We start from the raw sequence: 23,433 nt of genomic DNA, 5'->3' as shown, positions 1-23,433 counted from the left end.
AGCCAAGGTGGTCTGGCTTCTCGGGAGTAAAGTCAGGAGACTTGAGCCCACGTTGTCTGTATCTCTTGCTTCTGATATGAGCCTCACTACAAAGAAACTGCCCATTTATTAAGAGATATCACATAACTAACAGTAATATGCAGAATTCTTGTGTTTTTGTGGGTCCCAAAGGGTTACCTCCTTTTAATTGAACATTCCACCTTCTTAGTAATAGACTGTTGAGAATATACGAGTAGACACTTGGACTCTGCAGGACTATCTGCAAGAAGCCCTGTCAGTCGTCACATAGGTCACATTTTGATCCAAATGTTAATTGACAGTGCCCTTTAATGTGCATTTTGGGGCTCAGGTATAGCAGCGAGGAAAACTCATTATAAGCTCGGCAAGAAGGCAGCGTGCAGACTTGTGACATAGCATCTGATGTTTGAAAGGGGTTTTCACTGACTCCGTGCAGCTCTGCCTGAGGATAAAACCATGCCTCCACCAGCGACAGGGAAGAAGGCTGCAGTGGCCTGTGGAAGTGCCCTCAGGCAGCGGGGTCCCTGTCACCCGCAGGATCACCAAGGCTTTGAAAAGCACTTCTTTCTCTTTTCTTTAAGGATCTAAACCTTTCGCTCTCATTTTGTCCATCGAGGAAAAACTGACGTGGATCATCCTTGTCTCGGGGCTTAAAAGTGCCTCCTGTTGGACAGATTTCCTTGTTCTCAGATTAGTGTGGTGAAATGTTACCTCTTGGAAGTCCGCATCAATAAAAATCATCTCAATTTCTTTCTCCAGCTTCTGTGGCGGTGGCGAACCTGTCAACAATTTCCTGGCTTGTAAATAAATACGAACAACTATATTTTACTTTCCACAGGACCACTCACATTTCAATGAGACAAATTGGTAATTAGCTTTCAGAAACGAGGAAAGTGAATCCAGTGATGAGCATGTGACTTTTAAATCATCCTCAAAAGCGGTTCTAATACATCATGCTTGTTAATTCGTGGGCAGCAGATAAACCATTTGAACGGCTGCATGTGTAAGAAAATAAAACAGATGCCTATACAAAAACTATTTTAATGGACTACTGGAAAGTTTAATTTTTTTTTTAATTGTGTTTATACTCATTTGATTAAACTGATTTCCGTGAGCACTCCCTATTATGGTTTGGATTCTCCTGGAAGCTGAATCTGCATTCAAGTCAAGTAGCTTATTGGAGAGGTTATTTCAAGAAATATTGGTAGGGAATTAGTGAAGTGACACAAGAAAGGGAGAGACCAATAAAGAATTCATCATCAAGCCAATTACCTATCCGGAGATTCAGAGTTTTCCTACCTAAGGGCAAGGAGGCTCCAGTATTTACAAAGCAACTCCCTCCACATTGTTCATGCATGCTAAGTTGCTAAGTCATGTCCCACTCTTTGGGACCCTTTGGACTGTAGTCAGCCACTGTAATCTTGGGATTCTCCAAGCAAGAATACTGGAGCGGGTTGCCATTTCCTTCTCCAGGGGATCTTCCCCATCCAGGGATCGAGCCTGTGTCTCCTGCATTGGCAGGAGGATTCTTTACCACTGAGCCACCAAGGAAGACCTGTCTCCATGCTGAGCATTGCTAATTTGGGGCACTTCAAGTTTGCTTTCTGCAAATGGCCTGATGTACTTCTTCAGCCAGCAAAAAGCCCTCAGCCACAGAGGATGGTGTGGGACCCAAGCCAACAGCAGCAGCATCACTTAGGAACTTGTTAAAGAGGTAAGTTATCCCTCCACTTCCCTCCTGAAGAGCCGCATCACACAACACTGTGTTTTGTCTTCCCATCCTTAATGGTTGCTCTCCAGATCTGCTGCCCAGGTTTTATTTCAGGGCAATTTTTTAATGTTTTATTGTATGAAGACTCAATTTCTTAAACCTCAGCTTTCTAGTCTTATGCTCTTTTTTGCAAAGAACCTGCTGCAGATTTTGCTAGGAAAGGGTATGCAGGAGGTCAAGCTATTTTTGTCTTTATATGTCTGAAATACACTGGCTTATCTAAAAAATGTTAATTCAACCACTACTCTTGTTTTACTGCATGGGTATCACATTCTAGGCCAAAAGTCTTCTTCTCTCAAAAATTTAAAAGAAATTTTGGATTTGTTTCCAAAACTTACATTATTGCTTGAAAAAATCTAAAGCTATTCTGATTCCCATCATTTCTATAGGAGCTATTTGCTCTCTCTTTGGAAGTATCATTTTCATGCTCTGAGTTACCGATTTATCAATGCCTTGCTGCTGCTGCTGCTGCTGCTGCTGCTGCTAAGTCACTTCAGTCAGTGTCCGACTCTGTGCGACCCCATAGATGGCAGCCCACCAGGCTCCCCTGTCCCTGGGATTCTCCAGGCAAGAACACAGGAGTGGGTTGCCATTTCCTTCTCCAATGCATGAAAGTGAAAAGTGAAAGTGAAGTCACTCAGTCGTATCCGACTCTTCACAATCCCATGGACTGCAGCCTACCAGGCTCCTCCGTCCATGGGATTTTCCAGGCATTTTAAATCTAGAGTCGCATACTCTTTCCCTCTGAAATTCACAGGGAACTGTTCCTCTTTTTTCTTTCTTTTTTCTGGGAGGGGGGTAATTGTCTCTTTTATCTAAAATTCCTTGAGTCAGCTGTTGCATCACCTCAATTTCCTTCTAATTTTACTACTTTTTTTCCTTGAAAAAATTCTTATTTTTGAGTCCAATCTTTCTCATGGATTTCTTATTTCAATTAAAATATTTTGGTACAGATGTGCTTTTTCACAGCAAAGGCTGTGCTATGCTGGAGTGGCAAGCAGTGGCTGAGTGGCACTGGAGCGGTGGAGAGGAGATACCCCATGTCCAAGGTCACAGAAACCCCAGTAAGACAGTAGGCACTGGAGGGCTGTGAGGAGATATCCCATGTCCAAGGGCAAAGGAAAAGCCCCAACAAGATGGTAGGAGGGGTGAATTCATGTTTAAAATCAAACCCCATTCCCACCAGACTCGTGAAGAGGGCTCAAACAAATCTTGTGCGCAGCAGGACCCAGAGACCCCAGAGAGACTGAGACAGAATTGTGTTTGAGCGTTTCCTGCGGAGGTGCGGGTCAGCAGTGGACTGCCACAGGGGCAGGGGCCCTTGGGTGCAGCAGACTTGGGGATGGCATAAGCCCTCTTGGAGGAGGTCGCCATTAACCCCACCATAGAGCTGCCGGAACTTACACAGGACTGGGAAATAGACTCTTGGAGGACACAAACAGAACTTTGTGCACCAGGACCCAGGAGAAAGGAGCAGTGACCTCACAAGAGACTGACCCAGACTTGCCTGTGGGTGTCCGGGAGTCTCCGGTGGAGGCGTGGGTCAGTGGTGGCCTGCTGCAGGGTTGGGGGCACTGAGCGTAGCAGTGCCTGCATGGGACCTTTTGAGGGAGGTCGCCATTATCTTCATTACCTCCACCATAGTTTGGCCCTAGGTGAATAGCAGGGAGGGAACACAGATCCACCCATCAAGAGAAAATTGGATTAAAGATTTACTGAGCATGGCCCCGCCCATCAGAACAAGACCCAGTTTCCCCCTCAGTCTCTCCCATCAGGAAGCTTCCATAAGCCTCTTATCTTTCTCCATGAGAGGGCAGACAGAATGAAAACCACAATCACAGAAATGAACCAATCTAATCACATGGTCACCAGTCAGTTCAGTCGCTCAGTCATGTCCAACTCTTTGTGACCCCGTGAATTGCAGCACACCAGGCCTCCCTGTCCATCACCAACTTCTGGAGTTCACTCAAACTCACGTCCATCCAGTCGGTGATACCATCCAGCCATCTCATCCTCTGTCGTCCCCTTCTCTTCTGCCACCATTCCCTCCCAGTATCAGAGTCTTTTCCAATGAGTCAACTCTTCGCATGAGGGGGCCAAAGTACTCGAGTTTCAGCTTTAGCATCATTCCTTCCAAAGAACACCCAGGACTGATCTCCTTTAGAATGGACTGATTGGATCTCCTTGCAGTCCAAGGGACTCTCAAGAGTCTTCTCCAGCACCACACTTCAAAAGCATCAATTCTTCGACACTCAGCTTTCTTCACAATCCAACTCTCACATCCACACATGACTACTGGAAAAACCATAGCCTTGACTAGACGGTCCTTTGTTGGCAAAGTAATGTTTCTGCTTTTGAATATGCTATCTAGGTTGGTCATAACTTTTCTTCCAAGGAGTAAGCGTCTTTTAATTTCATGGCTGCAATCACCATCCGCAGTGATTCTGGAGCCCCAAAAAATAAAGTCTGACACTGTTTCCCCTGTTTCCCTTCTATTTGCCATGAAGTGATGGGCCCAGATGCCATGATCTTAGTTTTCTGAATGTTGAACTTTAAGCCAACTTTTTCACTCTCCTCTTTCACTTTCATCAAGAGGCTTTTTAGTTCTTCTTCGCTTTCTGCCATAAGGCTGTTATCATCTGCATATCTGAGGTTATTGATATTTCTCCCAGGCAATCTTGATTCCAGCTTGTGCTTCTTCCAGCTCAGCGTTTCTCATGATGTACTCTGCATATAAGTTAAATAAGCAGGGTGACAATATACAGCCTTGATGTACTCCTTTTCCTATTTGGAACCAGTCTGTTGTTCCATGTCCAGTTCTAACTGTTGCTTCCTGACCTGCATATAGGTTTCTCCAGAGGCCAGTCAGGTGGTCTGGTATTCCTGTCTCTTTCAGAATTTTCCACAGTTTATTGCGATCTACACAGTCAAAGGCTTTGACTTGTCAATAAAGCAGAAATAAATGTTTTTCTGGAACTCTCTTGCTTTTTCGATGATCCCACAGATGTTGGCAATTTGATCTCTGGTTCCTCTGCCTTTTCTAAATCCAGCTTGAACATCTGGAAGTTCACAGTTCACATACTGCTGAGGCCTGGCTTGGAGAATTTTGAGCATTACTTTACTAGTGTGAGATGAGTGCAATTGTGCGGTAGTTTGAGCATTCTTTGGCATTGCCTTTCTTTGAGATTGGAATGAAAACTGACCTTTTCCAGTCCTGTGGCCACTGCTGAGTTTTCCAAATTTGCTGGTATAGTGAGTGCAGCACTTTCACAGCATCATCTTTCAGGATTTGAAATAGCTCAACTGGAATTCCATCACCTCCACTAGCTTTGTTCATAGAGATGCTTTCTAAGGCCCACTTGACTCCACATCCCAGGATGTCTGGCTCTAGGTGAGTGATCACACCATCGTTATTATCTTGGTCATGAAGATCTTTTTTGTGCAGTTCTTCTGTGTATTCTTGCCACTTCTTCTGAATATCTTCTGCTTCTGTTAGGTCCATACCATTTCTGTCCTTTATTGAGCCCATCTTTGCATGAAATGTTCCTTTGGTATCTCTAATTTTCTTGAAGAGATCTCTAGTCTTTCCCATTCTGTTGTTTTCCTCTATTTCTTTGCATTGATTGCTGAGGAAGGCTTTCTTATCTCTTCTTGCTATTCTTTGGAACTCTGCATTCAGATGCTTATACCTTTCCTTTTCTCCTTTGCTTTTCATTTCTCTTCTTTTCACAGCTATTTGTAAGGCCTCCCCAGACAGCCATTTTGCTTTTTTGCATTTCTTTTCCATGGAGTTGGTCTTGATCCCTGTCTCCTGTACAATGTCACAAACCTCCGTCCATAGTTCATCAGGCACTCTGTCTATCAGATCTAGTCCCTTAAATCTATTTCTCACCTCCACTGTATAATCATAAGGGATTTGATTTCGGTCATACCTGAATGGTCTACTGCTTTTCCCTACTTTCTTCAATTTAATTGTGAATTTGGCAATAAGGAGTTCATGATCTGAGCCACAGTCAGCTCCCAGTCTTGTTTTTGCTGACTGTATAGAGCTTCTCCATCTTTGGCTGCAAAGAATATAATCAATCTGATTTTGGTGTTGACCATCTGGTGATGTCCATGTTTAGAGTCTTCTATTGTGTTGTTGGAAGAGGCTGTTTGCTGTGACTAGTGTGTTCTCTTGGCAAAACTCTATTAGCCTTTGCCCTGCTTCATTCCATATTCCAAGGCCAAATTTGCCTGTTACTCCAGGTGTTTCTTGACTTCCTACTTTTGCATTCCAGTCCCCTATAATGAAAAAGACATCTTTTTTGGGTGTTAGTTCTAGAAGGTCTTGTAGGTCTTCATAGAACCGTTCAACTTCAGCTTCTTCAGCGTTACTGGTTGGGGCATAGACTTGGATTACTGTGATATTGAATGGTTTGCCTTGGAAACAAACAGAGATCATTCTATCATTTTTGAGATTGCATCCAAGTACTGCATTTCGGACTCTTTTATTGACCATGATGGCTACTCCATTTCTTCTAAGGGATTCCTGCCTACAGTAGTAGATATAATGGTCATCTGAGTTAAATTCACCCATCCCAGTCCATTTTAGTTTGCTGATTCCTAGAATGTTAACATTCACTCTTGCCATCTCCTGTTTGACCACTTCCAATTTGCCTTGATTCATGGACCTAACACTCCAGGTTCCTATGCAATATCGCTCTTTACAGCATCAGATCTTGCTTTCATCACCAGTCATCCACAGCTGGGTGTTGTTTTTGCTTTGCCTCCATCCCTTCATTCTTTTTTTTTTTTTTTTAATTTTATTTTATTTTTAAACTTTACATAATTGTATTAGTTTTGCCATATATCAAAATGAATCCGCCAGAGGTATACATGTGTTCCCCATCCTGAGCCCTCCTCCCTCCCCATTCCATCCCTCTGGGTCGTCCCAGTGCACCAGCCCCCCTTCATTCTTTCTGGAGTTATTTCTCCACTGATCTCCAGTAGCCTATTGGGCACCTACCGACCTGGGGAGTTCCTCTTTCAGTGTCCTATCTTTTTGCCTTTTCATACTGTTCATGGGGTTCTCAAGGCAAGAATACTGGTTTGCCATTCCTTTCCCCAGTGGACCACATTCTGTCAGACCTCTCCACCATGACTCGCCCATCTTGGTGGGGGTGGCCCCATAGGGCATGGTTCAGTTTCATTGAGTTAGACCAGGCTGTGGTCAATTGGATTGACTAGTTTTCTGTGATTATGGTTTCAGTGTGTTTGCCCTCTGATGCCCTCTCGCAACATTTACCATCTTACTTGGGTTTCTCTTACCTTGGATGTGGGGTATCTCTTCATGGCTGCTCCAGCAAAGCACAGCCACTGCTCCTTACCTTGGACGAGGGGGTATCTCCTCACTGCCGCCCCTCCTGACCTTGAATGTGGAGTAGCTTCTCTTGGCCCTCCTGCGCCCGCGCAGCCAGCCTTGTCTAACTCAATGAAACTATGCGCTATGCCATGTAGAATCACCCAAGACGGACAGGTCATAGTGGAGCGTTCTGACAAAACATGGTCCATTGGAGAAGGGAATGGCAAACCACTTCAGTATTCTTGCCTTGAGAACCCCATGAACAGTATGAAAAGGCAAAAAGATAGGACACTGAAAGAGGAATTCCCCAGGTCGGTAAGTGCCCAATATGCTACTGGAGATCAGTGGAGAAATAACTCCAGAAAGAATGAAGGGATGGAGCCAAAACAAAAACAACACCCAGCTGCGGATGTGACTGGTGATGGAAGCAAGGTCAGAAGCTATAAAGATCAATATTGCATAGGAACCTGGAGTGTTAGGTCCATGAATCAAGGCAAATTGGAAGTGGTCAAACAGGAGACAGCACGAGTGAATATCGACATTTTAGGAATCAGCGAACTAAAATGGACTGGAATGGGTGAATTTAACTCAGATGACCATTATATCTATTGCTATGGGAAGGAATCCCTTAGAAGAAATGGAGTTGCCATCATGGTCAATAAAAGGGTCCAAAATGCATTACTTGGATGCAATCTCAAAAAAGACAGAATGAACTCTGTTCCTTTCCAAGGAACACCAATTAGTATCATGTAAATCCAAGTCTATGCCCTGACCACATATGCTGAAGAAGCTGAAGTTGAACGGTTCTATGAAGACCTACAAGACCTTTTAGAACTAACACCCAAAAAAGATATCCTTTTCATTATAGGGGACTGGAATGCAAAAGCAGGAAGTCAATTAACACCTGAAGTAACAGGCAAATTTGGCCTTGGAGTACAGAATGAAACAGGGCAAAGGCTAATTAGATTTTGCCAAGAGAATACACTGGTTATAGCAAACAGCCTCTTTCAACAACACAAGAGAAGACTCTAAACATGGATATCACCAGATGGTCAACACCAAAATCAGATTGATTATATTTTTTGCAGCCAAAGATGGAGAAGCTCTATACAGTCAGCAAAAACAAGACCCGGAGCACCATGGCTCAGATCATGAATTCCTTATTGCCAATTTCAGACTTAAACTGAAGAAAGTGGGGAAAAGCAGTAGACCATTCAGGTATGACCTAAATCAAAACTCTTATGATTATGCACTGGAAGTGAGAAATAGATTTAAGGGACTAGATCTGATAGACAGAGTGCCTGATGAACTATGGACAGAGGTTTGTGACACTGTAGAGGAGGCAGTGATCAAGACCATCCCCAAGAAGAAGAAATGCAAAACAGCAAAATGGCTGTCTGAGGAGGCCTTAGAAATAGCTGTGAAAAGAAGAGAAATGAAAAGCAAAGGAGAAAAGGAAAGATATACCCATTTGAATGCAGAGTTCCAAAGAATAGCAAGAAGAGATAAGAAAGCCTTCCTCAGTGATCAGTGCAAAGAAATAGAGGAAAACAATAAAACGGAAATGACTAGAGATCTCTTCAAGAAAATTAGAGATACCAACAGAACATTTCATGCAAAGATGGGCTCAATAAAGGACAGAAATGGTATGGACCTAACAGATGCAGAAGATATTAAGAAGAGGTGGTAAGAATACACTGAAGAGCTGTACAAAAAAGATCTTCATGACCCAGATAATCTCAATGGTAAGATCACTCACCAAGAGCCAGACATCCTGGAATGTGGGGTCAAGTGGGCCTTAGAAAGCATCACTATGAACAAAGCTAGTGGAGGTGATGGAATTCCAGTTGAGCTATTTCAAATCCTGAAAGATGATGCTGTGAGAGTGTTGCACTCAATATGCCATCAAATTTGGAAAACTCAGCAGTAGCCACAGGACTGGAAAACGTCAGTTTTCATTCCAATCCCAAAGAAAGGCGATGCCAAAGAATGCTCAAACTACTGCACAATTGCACTCATCTCACATGCTAGTAAAGTAATGCTCAAAATTCTCCAAGCCAGGCCTCAGCAGTATGTGAACTGTGAACTTCCAGATGTTCAAGCTGGATTTAGAAAAGGCAGAGGAACCAGAGATCAAATTGCCAACATCCGCTGGATCATCGAAAAAGCAAGAGAGTTCCAGAAAAATATATACTTCTGCTTTATTTACATGCCAAAGCCTTTGACTGTGTGGAACATTCTGAAAGAGATGGGAATACCAGATCACCTGACCTGCCTCTTGAGAAATCTGTATGTAGGTCAGGAAGCAACAGTTAGACTGGACATGGAACAACAGACTGGTTACAAATAGGAAAAAGAGTACATCAAGGCTGTATATTGTCACCCTGCTGATTTAACTTATTTGCAGAGTACATCATCAGAAATGCTGGGCTGGGTGAAGCACAAGCTGGAATCAAGATTGCTGGGAGAAATATCAAGAACTTCAGATATGCAGATGACATCAGCCTTATGGCAGAAAGTGAAGAAGAATTAAAGAACCTCTTGATGAAAGTGAAAGAGGAGAGTGAAAAAGTTGGCTTAAAACTCAACATTCAGAAAACTAAGATCATGGCATCTGGTCCCATCAGATCAGATCAGATCAGATCATTCCCTCAGTCATGTCCGACTCTTTGCGACCCCATGAATTGCAGCTCGCCAGACCTCCCTGTCCATCACCAACTCCTGGAGTTCACATCCATCAAGTCAGTGATGCCATCCAGCCTTCTCATCCTCTGTTGTCCCCTTCTCCTCTTGCCCCCAATCCCTCCCAGCATCATAGTCTTTTCCAATGAGTCAACTCTTCGCATGAGGGGGCCAAAGTACTCGAGTTTCAGCTTTAGCATCATTCCTTCCAAAGAAATCCCAGGGCTGATCTCCTTTAGAATGGACTGGTTGGATCTCCTTGCAGTCCAAGGGACTCTCAAGAGTTTTCTCCAATACCACAGTTCAAAAGCATCAATTCTTCAGCGCTCAGCCTTCTTCACAGTCCAACTCTCACATCCATATGTGACCACAGGAAAAACCATAGCCTTGACTAGACGGTCCTTTGTTGGCAAAGTAATGTTTCTGCTTTTGAATATGCTGTCTAGGTTGGTCATAACTTTCCTTCCAAGGAATAAGTGTCTTTTAATTTCATGGCTGCAGTCACCATCTGCAGTGATTTTGGAGCCCAGAAAAATAAAGTCTGACACTGTTTCCCCATCTATTTCCCATGAAGTGATGGGACCAGATGCCATGATCTTCGTTTTCTGAATGTTGAGCTTTAAGCCAACTTTTTTCACTGTCCACTTTCACTTTCATCAAGAGGCTTTTTAGTTCTTCTTCACTTTATGCCATAAGGGTGGTATCATCTGCATATCTGAGGTTATTGATATTTCTCCCTGCAATCTTGATTCCAGCTTGTGCTTCTTCCAGCCCAGCGGTTCTCATGATGTACTCTGCATATAAGTTAAATAAACAGGGTGACAATATACAGCCTTGACGAACTCCTTTTCCTATTTGTAACCAGTCTGTTGTTCCATGTCCAGTTCTAACTGTTTCCTCCTGACCTGCATACAAATTTCTCAAGAGGCAGATCAGGTGGTTCTGTATTCCCATCTCTTTCAGAATTTTCCACAGTTTATTGTGATCCACACAGTCAAAGGCTTTGGCATCATCAATAAAGCAGAAATAAATAAATCTGGTCCCATCACTTCATGGCAAATAGAAGGGAAACAGTGGAAACAGTGCCAAACTTTATTTTTTTGGGCTCCAGAATCACTGCAGATGGTGATTGCAGTCATGAAATTAAAAGACGCTTACTCCTTGGAAGAAAAGTTATGACCAACCTAGACAGCATATTGAAAAGCAGAGACATTACTTTACCAACAAAGGTCCATCTAGTCAAGGCTATGGTTTTTCCAGTAGTCATGTATAGATGTGAGAGTTGGACTGTGAATAAAGCTGAGTGTTGAAGAATTGATGCTTTTGAAGTGTGGTGTTGGAGAAGACTCTTGAGAGTCCCTTGGACTGCAAGGAGATCCAACCAGTCCATTCTAAAGGAGATCAGTCCTGGGTGTTCTTTGGAAGGACCGATGCTAACCTGAAACTCCAGTACTTTGGCCACCTCATGCGAAGAGTTGACTCATTGGAAAAGACTCTGATGCTGGGAGGGATTGGGGGCAGGAGGAGAAGGGGACGACAGAGGATGAGATGGCTGGATGGTATCACCGACTTGATGGACGTGAGTTTGGGTGAACTCCGAGAATTGGTGATGGACAGGGAGGCCTGACGTGCTGCAATTCATGGGGTCGCAAAGAGTCAGAATCGACTGAGCGACTGAACTGAAATGAACTGAAACAGCATATTAAAAAGCAGAGACATTACTTTGCCAACAAAGGACCATCTAGTCAAGGCTATGGTTTTTCCAGTGGTCATGTATGGATGTGAGAGTTGGACTGTGAAGAAAGCTGAGCATCGAAGAATTGATGCTTTTGAACTGTGGTGTTGGAGAAGACTCTTGAGAGTCCCTTGAACTGCAAAGAGATCCAACCAGTCCATCCTAAAGGAGGTCAGTCCTGAGTGTTCATTGGAAGGACTGATGTTGAAGTTGAAACTCCAGTACTTTGGCCACTGATGCAAAGAGCTGACTCATTTGAAAAGACCCTGATGCTGGGAAAGTTTGAAAGTGAGAGAAGACGGGGATGACAGAGGTTGAGATGGTTAGATGGCATCACCAACCCAATGGACATGACTTTGGGTAAACTCCTGGAGTTGGTGATGGACAGGGAGGCCTACCTAGCATGCTGCAGTCTATGGGGTCACAAAGAGTCGGACACGACTGAGCAAATAAACTGAACTGCCTGAACTTTCACAGCAAACCACACTTAATGGACAAAAATTCCATCTAAATCAGCTGACTTTTATCAAGATACTAATTACAGAGAATTTTATTTGAATTTTTCTTCTGCATCTGCTTTATTTTCTATATTTTTATTTTTTTCTCTTCTCTTCCTAATAATGAGTATTTTCTCAAGTATCCATTAATTATAAAATAAAATAATAGGTATTTAAAAGCTAATCAGCAGTTCTAGGTATATGGATGAGATTGTTAGAAGAATATTATGATATGCAGAATAATGTTGCCTTAAACATTTTCTGGCCCTGTGCCCTGGAACCTGTGAATCTGTCACCTTATATAGAAAAATAGACTTTTCATATATGATGACGTTTAAATATCTTGAGATAAAAGACCATCCTGGATTATTGAAACAGGCCCAACATAATCACAGGGGTCCCTATTAGAGAGAGATAAATCAGAGTGGGCTTCCCTGGTGGCTCAGTGGTAAAGGAACTGCCTGCCAATGCAGAAGACGCAGGTTCTATCCTTGGTCTGGAAAGATCCCCTGGAGAAGGAAATGTCAACCCACTACAGTATTCTTGCCTGGAAAATCCCGTGGATGCAGGAGCCTGGCATAGTCCATGGAGTCACAAAGAGTCGGACATGACTGAGCGACTTCACCTCACCTCACTTCACTTCATTCTTCCTCAAACTCCCCTCCCATCCAGGCTGCCACATAATATTGAGCAAGGCTCCCTGTGCTCTCCAGTATGTCCTTGCTGTTTATCTATTTTAAATACAGCACTGTGTACATGTCAATCCGAATTCCTATCATAATCATTTCTCCAGAATTTTGAAGAAACCGAATGAAATAATTGTTCTGATTTTTTTCTTTGAAAATTGTTGGGCCCTGTTAAATGTAAGCTTTGAAAAGACTGGTACACATAGGCATGATGAGCTCAGGGCGTTGCAGTAGAATAATTTGTAATCTGTGATCTGTAAGAGCAAGTATAATCTTGTTCATTCTTGCTGTTTAGTTGCTAAGTCGTATCTGACTCTTTGAGAACCCATGGACTGTAGCCCACCGGGCTCCTCTGGGATTCTCTGAGGCCAAGAATACTGGAGTCGGTTGTCGTTTCCTTCTCCAGGGGATCTTCCCCCCACAGGGATGGAACCCAGGTCTCGAGTTTTGACTGGCAGATTGTTTACCACTGAGCCACCAGGGAAGCCCCAAACTTGCTTACATTAACCTTAATAAGTTAGAAAAAAGGAAAAAAATATTCCTGAATGGTGAAAGGAAAATGGCATGGCATGTGTGTCCAATATTTTCTGAATAAGTGGTGGTGTTATTTTTGGTAACCTTTATTTTTATATCATTTCACATTGACAGAAAATATGATAGTTGGTTTCCCCAGATTGACCAGTTGATTAGTTTGTCCCATGTACTTTGTTATTCTATTTCTGCTTCACATCACATATAATAAAGGAGAACATGTGATACTTTCTTCTTCAAATAATTCCTGGTATATTTTACATATGATGACAGTATAAAAAGATCATGAAATAAGTAAAACAAGACGTTTTGTAATCCAGTTGTTTCCAAAATTGCTCAAGATCAGAATCAGCTAATGGGACTTTAAAAGCAATCTCTCGATGCCGAGGTTACAAACATAGGAATTAAATCAGAATGTCTAGTGGGACATGCCTGTCTGCTGGGAGCCAGGCAGATAGTATTAATAAATAAATAAATAAATAAATCATCTAATCGTAAGCATGGAAGTGATCGATCAAATTGAGGTAATTTAGGAAATGTAATTAAATCTATGTTACTGGCAGTTTCCATAAAAAAGAACATGGCATAAAGCAGGGCAAGCATGCTTGAATTTAGCTGAACCATCATACAAGAAGTAGAGAATTTTATTTTTTTTAATTTGAAAATAAAATAATTTTTCCCTAAAAAACAGGGTGGACGGAAGTCAGAAAATTCCGTTGGTTTATGGTCCTTCAAGTTTGCCTTCACTTTTGAAATGCTGGGACGGTTAGCTGGAGGATTACGCAGCACATGCTGGAGCTTCTTGTCCGATATGTTCTACTCAAGCTCACCATCGCCTGCAGAAGCTATGCCGGCGACTGCAGTCAGGGAGAGTTCACCAGAGAGGGTTTTCGGTGCGGATGGAGAGGGAGGGGGCAGTATGTGTGAGAGTATGCATGTGGAGAAAGATTCAGACCCAGGAAGAGCAGAGGTGCGCCCATCCCCTTCGATCCAACACCAGTCCATGAACACACATGCGTGCACACACACACATCTGTAAGCCCTCACTGCTTCTATTCCTTGGCTCCAAGAGGGAAGCATAACCACCAGGGTGTGCTTCTTTCCTGAAATAGAACGAAATGTGCTGATCAAATTTAGCGTCCACAGCCCTTTTTTGGTTAAGTTCAATGAGAAATTGTCTGAGTTATTGGTGCATTTTTTATAACCATATTGTGCACAGTCACTCAGTCGTGTCTGACTCTTTGCGACCTCATGGACTGTAGCCTATCAGGCTCCTCCATCCATGGGATTTTCCAGGCAAGAGTGCTGGAGTGGATTGCCATTTCCTTCTCCAGGGGATCTTCCCGACCCAGGAATCGAATCCGGGTCTCCTGCATTGCAGACAGACGCTTTACCATCTGAGCCACCAGGGAAGCCCCATATTGTGCACAAATATAATATAAATCACATTTTTCTCCAGTCATTCATTTTGGGGCAAAATAATTCATATGTATTATATTCACATACATAGCGATTGTAATTCTACACATTGGTCTTATATGAATTACTATATTATATATTGTTGTTGTTCAGTTGCTGAATCATGTCTGACTTTGTGACCCCATGGACTGAAGCCCACCAGGCTTTCCTATCCTTCTTCATATCCCAGAGTTTGCTCAAACTCACATCTATTGAGTTGGTGATGCCATCCAACCATCTCGTCCTCTGTCATCCCTTTCTCCTCCTGCCTTCAATCTTTCCCAGCATCGGGTTCTTTTCCAATGAGTTGGCTCTTTGCATCAGGTGGCCAAAGTATGGGAGCTTCAGCTTCAGGATCAGCCATTTCAATGAATATTCAGGGTTCATTTCCTTTAGGATTGACTGTTTTGAATCTCCTTGCCATCCAAAGGATGCTCAGAGTCTTCTCCAGCACCACTGTTCAAAAGCATCAGCTCTTCAGCTCTTAGCCTCCTTTATGGTCTGACTCTCACATCCATATATGACTACTGGGAAAAACCATAACTTTGACTATACGGACCTTTGTTGGCAAGTAATGTCTCTGCTTTTAAATATGCTGTCTGCTGCTGCTGCTGCTAAGTCACTTCAGTTGTGTCCGACTCTGTGTGACCCCATAGACGGCAGCCCACCAGGCTCCCCCATCCCTGGGATTCTCCAGGCAAGAACACTGGAGTGGGTTGCCATTTCCTTCTCCAATGCATGAAAGTGAAAAGTGAAAGTGAAGTCGCTCAGTTGTGTCAGACTCTTAGCGACCCCATGGACTGCAGCCTACCAGGCTCCTCTGCCATGGGGTTTTCCAGGCAAGAGTACTGGAGTGGGGTGCCATTGCCTTCTCCAATATGCTGTCTAACTCTAAATAAATATATATAGTAATTGTCCTGAGGTTAATTTAAGGGCTACTCATCCTTTCCAAGCAAATATTTAGTAGATTTCTCTCAGCATGATAATAAATGCTACAGTTCAGAAAACATAATTTAACACACAACTGAAGTATAAGCTCCTGGGACACTCTAATTCTGTAATGCTTAGAGGAAAGAGACAGTGAGCCCACCCATTCATTACTCATTCAAGATTTATTTTAGACCCTTTTAACCACTAGACACTGTAGCTGGCAAAGTTTTCAAAAATAAAGACACTCCTTCTTTCTAAGATACAAAGTGTCTAAATTTAGTGGATTTGGGTTGGTGCATAGATGCCGTGTAAGTGCAGGGGAGGAGCCATATACAATCTAGAGAGAGCAAGAATTCTGAAGATAAAGGTATATCATGCAAGTATCATGGAGCTGACCTTTACACATGGTCATAAATGGTGACTATCACTGACTTAATGGACATGACCATGGGCAAATTTCGGGAGATAGTGAAGGACAGGGGAGCCTGGCTACAGTCCATGGGGTTGCAAAGAATCAGACATGACTTAGTGACTGAATAACAAAATCCTTTGCAATGTGGAGCTCTCCTGGGCATTGTGGGATATTTAAAAGTATCCTTGGTATCTACACACCAGTACCATCTCCCTCCCAAGCTGTGACAACAAACAAAAATGTCTTCAGATATCATCAAACATTCCCTGGGGGACAGAATCACTCCATTACACACCTGACAAAGTCTGCTCTAGGAGGTGGCACCTTGAGAGACCAGCTGAGAGGAGTCCATTCATACAGAGAGAGATGGAAATCTACCCTGAATATTCATTGGAAGGACTCGTACTGAAGCTGAAGCTACAATACTATGGTCACCTGATGAAAAGAGCCAAGTCATTGGGAAAGAACCTGATGCTGGGAAAGATTGAAGGCAGGAGGAGAAGGGGGAAGCAGAGGAAGAGATGATTAGATAGCATCACTGACTCAGTGGACATGAATCTGAGGAAACTCTGGGAATTAGTGGAGGACAGAGGAGCCTGGTGTGCTGCAGTCCATGGGGTCACAAAGAATCAGACACAACTTAGAGACTGAACAACAGCAACAAGGAGATGGAACCTGAAGATACATTCTAAACCAACAACGAAACCTCACTGGATTTTTTTTTTTTTTTTTTTTTAGCTCATCTGTGGTTTCAGTGTGGAAGGGAAAACAGCTCTTAAACAACTGCCCATCAAAAATGTGTTTATAGCTTCCTATGTTAATATATGGATGTGAGAGTTGGACTATAAAGAAAGCTGAGCACTGAAGAATTGATGCTTTTGAACTGTGGTGTTGGAGAAGACTCTTGAGAGTCCCTTTGGACTGCAAGGAGATCCAACCAGTCCATCCTAAAGGAGGTCAGTCCTGGGTGTTCATAGGAAGGAATGATATTGAAGCTGAAACTCCAATACTTTGGCCACTGATGTGAAGAACCGACTCATTGGAACAGACCGTGTTGCTGGGAAAGACTGAAGGCAGGAGGAGAAGGGGATGACAGAGGATGAGATGATTGGATGGCATCACCAACTCTATGGATATGAGTTTGGGTAAACCCCGGGAGTTGGTGATGGACAGGGAGGCCTGGCGTACTGCAGTCTATGGGGTTGCAAAGAGACGGAAACGACTGAGTGACTGGACTGAACTGAACTGAATGTTAATGAAGATGGCTAAATGTTAAAGTGCTGAATACGTAGAATATGCTCTCTATTCCTCTAAGGAAACATTAATAGATAACACCTGGGAGTGTTCCATGGGCAGATTGGTTTGGAGTACCCTGGATTGAACAGATAGTTGCTGACGGACTTCTCCAGGCATTTAATATACTAATGTGTACAATGAATTTCCAAACATGGAGCCTATTTTCCACACTTAATCTGACCAGACTTTAGGAATGACATTGGTTAATTTTTATTGTTTTGGGGTCTTATCTTGAAATGCTACTTTACTGAGCAATTCCACACATGTACTTTTATTTTATACTTTAAAGAAGGACATGGTGTGGAGATTAGGCTCCAAATCAAGTCTTTCTGATTCTAGTTTTACAGCACCTTTGATGCCATGGACTCTGTACAGAATACCAATCACTATTTAGTCCTTTAATTCATCATTTTTACTTGTCTTTATTCCAATACTGCTTTCACATGTCATATAAACATTCCAAGTGCCCGGTAACCTATCAAGGCAATGTAGATAAAATGTAGACATAGTACTATTATTTTTATCCTTATTATTAATGTCCTATTCGTAAACTTCTTGAGACACACATGCAAATATAAACACACCTCCCCCCAGTGGTTATGGAGAAACAAAATAACAAATACCAAATATTCTTCGAATGGAGAGGTATGTGGATGTACACCTGTATTTTGACTTTACAAAGGAGAGGCTCTGAGGAAAACAGACTTTTCTCTCCTTCTTGGTCTTTTCCACATTTCTTTCCTCCTCCTAAAGTAGATAAATAAATAAATGTTGATTCTCCCTGAATTAGTTTTAATATATTTACAATATACGTGCACTCTATTTCAACAGAACATGTAAATCCCACCTGAAATCACATTTCATTATCATTTGAAAGAGTATTTCCTCCAAAACGAATAAACAAATAAACAAATCAGTTTGATCTGCTGGGCAGATAATATGGAGAAGGGAACATGTTGTTTTATGAGGCAGAAATTCATTTTCGGCGTGGAAGTTCTTGCAGAAGGAGCGCGTGGAGAATTTCTGTGTCCTGTGAGCAGCTCTGAGCTCCTTTCATGTAGCACGTTTCCCTGGCTGAGAGCTAAAAGAGGGTAGAGGGAATCTCAGTGGATCAATTAACAGAGGGACCTGTCCTTCAACAGAGGAAGATCTATTTCAGGATTTGCATATCACTGAAAAAAATTACAAAGCTGAGATAAATACAAGCCCGATAATAACTCACTGCAGACTTGGCTCCATTCCTAGATTTCCTTGGCTGTTTGTCCTAATAAAGTGTCTCCATGGCACTTAGGGTAGGAAGGTTATTATGGCTGTCAGTCAAAGGGGGGGAGCAGGCACTCGCAGGAGGAGGAAGAGAAGAGAGGTGACATTCACCCTCTCTTCTCACTGATATTGGGTATAAAAGTCACTCAGAGCAAGTGGTTAAAAAGGGACAGGTCCCTCTTCATCCCCACGGAAAAAAGAAAAGCTGCCTTGGTTACCAACAATTTAATAATAAAACGAAATACATCAATCATCTTTTTTTCTACCTTATTGATGCCTCAACATCCATTAATTCTGAGGAAATGAAGGACATATGAAAGAGATCTTCATGGGAGACTCTTGACTTAATATTGTTTTCTTATGTTTTCATGCAATGCATACATATTGAGGTTTAAAATTAAAGAAGAAAATTTTCTCCATTATCAGACATCTCTGGGATTTTTTTTTCTAGTGTTGAAATTTTTCTTATGGCATAACAAGGGAATGCCCAGAAAAAAAAAAAAATATATATATATATATATGGGCAAAACAGGTTTTCTCAGTTCGTTTAAATCAAGTGACACTGATTTTTGACTTTACCAAGTAGATGCTCCAAAACCTACCTAGATAGCAATTGGTTGATAATTTAAAGGGCTTTAATTCACTGTCTATTTTCTTAATTAAAGTATATCTGCTGCTTGAGCACATTCGACTCTCTATATGCGTATTTTCATAAGTAACAGAGTCCATAGAGTGCTAATTGATATCCTGGTCTCCAGACAATACTTTACTAAATGAAATGACAATTATAACCAATTAAGATTCACTTTACATCCTCCTTCACCTATTTGGTATGTATTATGCATGAAGACAGAGAGCGCATTGCCTCAGTGCTCAGGATTCATGTGTGTCTTGAAAATTGATGGACAGCTTCAGAATCTTCCTTTTAGTGCATTTTCCCCCCTAAACTGGGGGTCACTTGGGGGCTTATCAGAAACCCTATATTTTGGCATTTCTTAGGTTAAAGAGATAATAGAAGCTGTTATTTGTTACAGAAACAGGCTTTGTTGCCTGTTTGCTTCACGTACATCAAGTGCACTTCTCTGCAGAACTACTCTTGTGATGAGAAGAGGCTTTTTCTTTTTTTGTTGTTGTTTTTGTTTCAGATACACTACTATCTAATTACCTATCCAACCTCCAGCATCCAGCAGTAAAATATCCTACACAGCCACTATTCACATAACTTTTGATAACGTGTGAACCTGTTGCACTTTATGTAACTGCACTTTATTTTTTCTTCTAATTTTTTTAAAGTCCTTATTGAATTTGTTACAATATTGCCTCTGTTTTATGTTTGTTTGTTTGTTTTTGGCTGAGAGGCATGGGAGATCCTAGCTCCCTGACCAGGGATTGAACCCACACCCCTGCACAGGAAGGTGAAATCTTAACCACTGGACTACCAGGGAAGTCCCTAGGTAACCAAACTTTAAATTTTCAGACTTACACTGTTTGCCAAGACTGAGTTGGCCTTGAACTATATCAATAGGCATCCCGCGTGAAAGGAGAAAGAGAGCACTCCGCATTTGCCAGTTTGTTGAAGAAAAGGAATCTCCATTTCCCGTCATTTCTGTTTTTGAAATTTTCAAATCAGAAATCATCTGGTAAAAAATATATTAAAAAACACAGGATATGTCGCAATTCTGGGACAAAAAATAATAATATTCTAAAATGAAGAATGGATTTCTAAGTTTTGAATAAATATTTCATTTGAATAAATGGCCTATTCTTTTAGGAACTGCATTTGCCTGTGCCTGCGCCCTCTTCAATTATTATCTGTCTTGTGAAATGCATGCTGCTTTCTTATAGGAGGATAACATCCTTTAAAAATACTTTTTGACTAAAAAATATTATGAAGTGAGAAGAAACAGAGTCTGGCTGTCAGACATGTCATCTCACCTTTTTCCTTCTCAAAATAAAAATTCACAATATTTTCATAATCTCGATTTTCATTCAGTTACTTGCAAGGCTCTCAAATCCAGCAGACTAATTTCTGAGCAACAAGTGTGCCTTCAATTTTCAAGAAACCTTAGGCTTTTAAGGGCTGGAGTTGTCAACCGTTTAGGTCTGAATTATTTTGCAAAAGCAGGAACAATGAAAAATTCGACACAGTTGCAGATCGCTTGTACGAACATTTTCTTGATTTTGAAAGTTGAATTGCAGCCCTGACAATTATGTTTGTATTTATCTCTTTTTCAATTTTAATAGAAGGTCAGATTAATTATCCACGAAAAAAAAAAAAATCTTGTAATTTGGCTTCAGTTCATAAAACATTTGCTTTAAAAAAATAAATCTGTATTAGCAAATATCTAAATTTAGTCAGCATCTTTATTCAGTCTTGAAGGATATTTTTAGTCTGATTTAAGATTTAAAAAATCATTCTCATTTGCATCATTTTTACTCCAGAACGTTAGATTTCCACAATTATTAAGCAAGCTGCCAACATCATCTAGGATAGAAAAATAACTTTGAAATAGAGCTTTCCAATCAATTTTTTTAGTTCAAGTACAAAACGATGCCAAGTAATTGTACATATAATTGAATAAAGTGCATGTGTTATAAATTAGACTTTATAATCATATTTCCATATTTACATAGATTTTTTCTTCTCTTTTTCCTTATTTACTTTCTTCCTTTGTTCCTTTCTTCTGAAATAATTCATCTGACATTCTGAACCACAGAATTTAACAAATTATCTGTCAAAAATCTGTCTTGATATAAGGAAAATTCTTGAAAATCACTCTGTATGAGTCATTTTAACCAAACTTCCCATTGATGTAATGCAAATACTACTGTTTGTTAGACCTTATTTTATGAACTATTATATTTGCTTTGCAATTAAAAAAATACTCTTTTCCTAAAATAATCAATTTCTGCATTTTTCCATCCATTTTAAGCATTTGCATTTTTTACTTTTTGAAATACTAAATATCACAAAACATTCCTCAAGTGCAAAAACCATTATATAATGTTTTTTGCAATTATCAAGATTGATTTTTCATTAAGGTTTTTTTTTCCAGAAAAGTTGATTTGAACAGTAAGTGAAGTGCCAATGCAGACAAATGTAACCAATGCTAAGCTGGCCAATAGAACTCAACAACCGCTAAGGTCATTAATATAATTTGCTTTGGCACGGTTACATTTCCTAGTGCTACTCAGAGTAGTTTGCTGGGTACATCAATTTGTTTTCAGCTATTGTGAAATTGGATATCTTGGCTTTCGTCCAAAGCACCCTCTCAATTTGCATATCTTTGTTATCATTTCAGGTTCTCAGAACATACTGTGGACTATCACACCATCTGTACCAAGAGCCTCACATGCAAACACAAATTAAAAATGAAACTGTAAAATTTGCAAGGAAACAATACAGACCTTTTATCTCATTCTCCCTCTGTTCATTTTCAAAAGAGAAACTTGCTTGTAGCCAAGCATAGCAAAAAAGGCTTTTATTAATTGGACTGGCATCAAGCATGCATACATAAAATTGTTTATTTTTTCCCTATAAAGGGGTTGCCTGACATAAAAAGGGCCTTTGAAGATGACATTCAGATTTTGACATTTGCATGATATTGTATAAATATCAGAGGTAGGAGACTTTTCTCACAAACCAGATGGGTCAAAAAAAAAAAAAAAAGAGAGAGAGAGAGAGAATGAAAGAGAAAGAGCGGCATTGCCATAGAAAGATATTAGTCCTTAACTTACAGAATATTAACTTATCCTCTAAACTGGGAATTATTAGGCAAGAAAAACAAACATATTTGTTACAAACTAGAGCTTTTATTTTTTTAAAGAGAATGTTGATCCCAGGCAAATATGAAGCTGATTTTTGAGACATATTCTATATTTCAATGAAGATCATGTAACGCCACTGAATCTTGGCCTTCTCAGTGCTGTAGTAATTCAGGTTTATTGTCGACCTCATGACTGCTGTACAGGCTTCATTTTGATGGCGGGTTGGACGTTTTTTGAAGGATGGAAGGGCATTCCTGGTCCTCGAATGCATCAACATCTGGATTCTGCAGGCATCACTTTTTTACTCCCCTTTGTGATTTCCAAATGCAAATGGAGGCTGGATACAGTTTCTCACAATAATCAGAGTGTACCTTTCAACCCCCATCAGTAGATCTGTACATAAAAAAAAAAAAAGAAGAAGAAGGAAAACCACCTGGATGGCAGTTAGGGGCAAAGGCTGGAGAAAGGGACAGATAGATGACAAGGGGTTTTGCTGATGGTATGCTTGCATATGGATTTCAAATGCCAGCAGAAGGAATATGCCCCTTCTGAGTGTATAATAGAAGAGCACAAATTTAATTAGACTCCTTGACCCTTCTATCAACCAGGAATCAGACAGAGTCAGCAAGTTGTGCACAAAAGTCACTTTATACATTTGGCCTTCAGCAGAGACCATGCGTTCTTCAGGCCCCTGAAGAACCTAGCTCACACCTTGATTTTCTAAGTTTTCTAGCCTCATGATCATCTCTGTTTCTATCATGAACCTCCTGGAGATAGGTTTGCATTTTGTTCTTTGTAAGTCTTGCCTTGGATAAGAACACTCTTTACCTACTCTCTGGCTTCCCTGGTGGCTCAGATGGCAAACAATCTGCCTGCAAGACAGGAGACCCAGGTTCCATCCCTGGGGAAGATCCCCTGGAGAAGGGAATGACAATCTACTCCAGTATTCTTGCCTGGAGAATCCCATGAACAGAAGAGCCCGACAGGCTATATAGTCCATGGGGCTGCAAAGAGTCAGAGTCGGACATCACTGAGTGCATAC

General features: G+C 41.2%; 1 long non-coding RNA gene across 1 annotated transcript; it reads left to right on the top strand.

Moving 5' to 3' along the window:
* The first annotated feature begins 1,233 nt into the window (after nucleotides 1-1,233).
* Nucleotides 1,234-22,042, top strand: LOC123328690. The gene is made up of 2 exons (XR_006543713.1): nucleotides 1,234-1,732; nucleotides 21,926-22,042. It is a non-coding gene; the product is annotated as an uncharacterized LOC123328690 (long non-coding RNA).
* Nucleotides 22,043-23,433: the final 1,391 nt, after the last annotated feature.

This window comes from Bubalus bubalis, chromosome 12, assembly GCF_019923935.1.
Source record: "Bubalus bubalis isolate 160015118507 breed Murrah chromosome 12, NDDB_SH_1, whole genome shotgun sequence".
Lineage (NCBI taxonomy): Eukaryota > Metazoa > Chordata > Mammalia > Artiodactyla > Bovidae > Bubalus > Bubalus bubalis.
The sequence above is the reverse complement of the archived record's forward strand: the minus strand, read 5'-3'. Positions and strand labels throughout refer to the sequence as shown.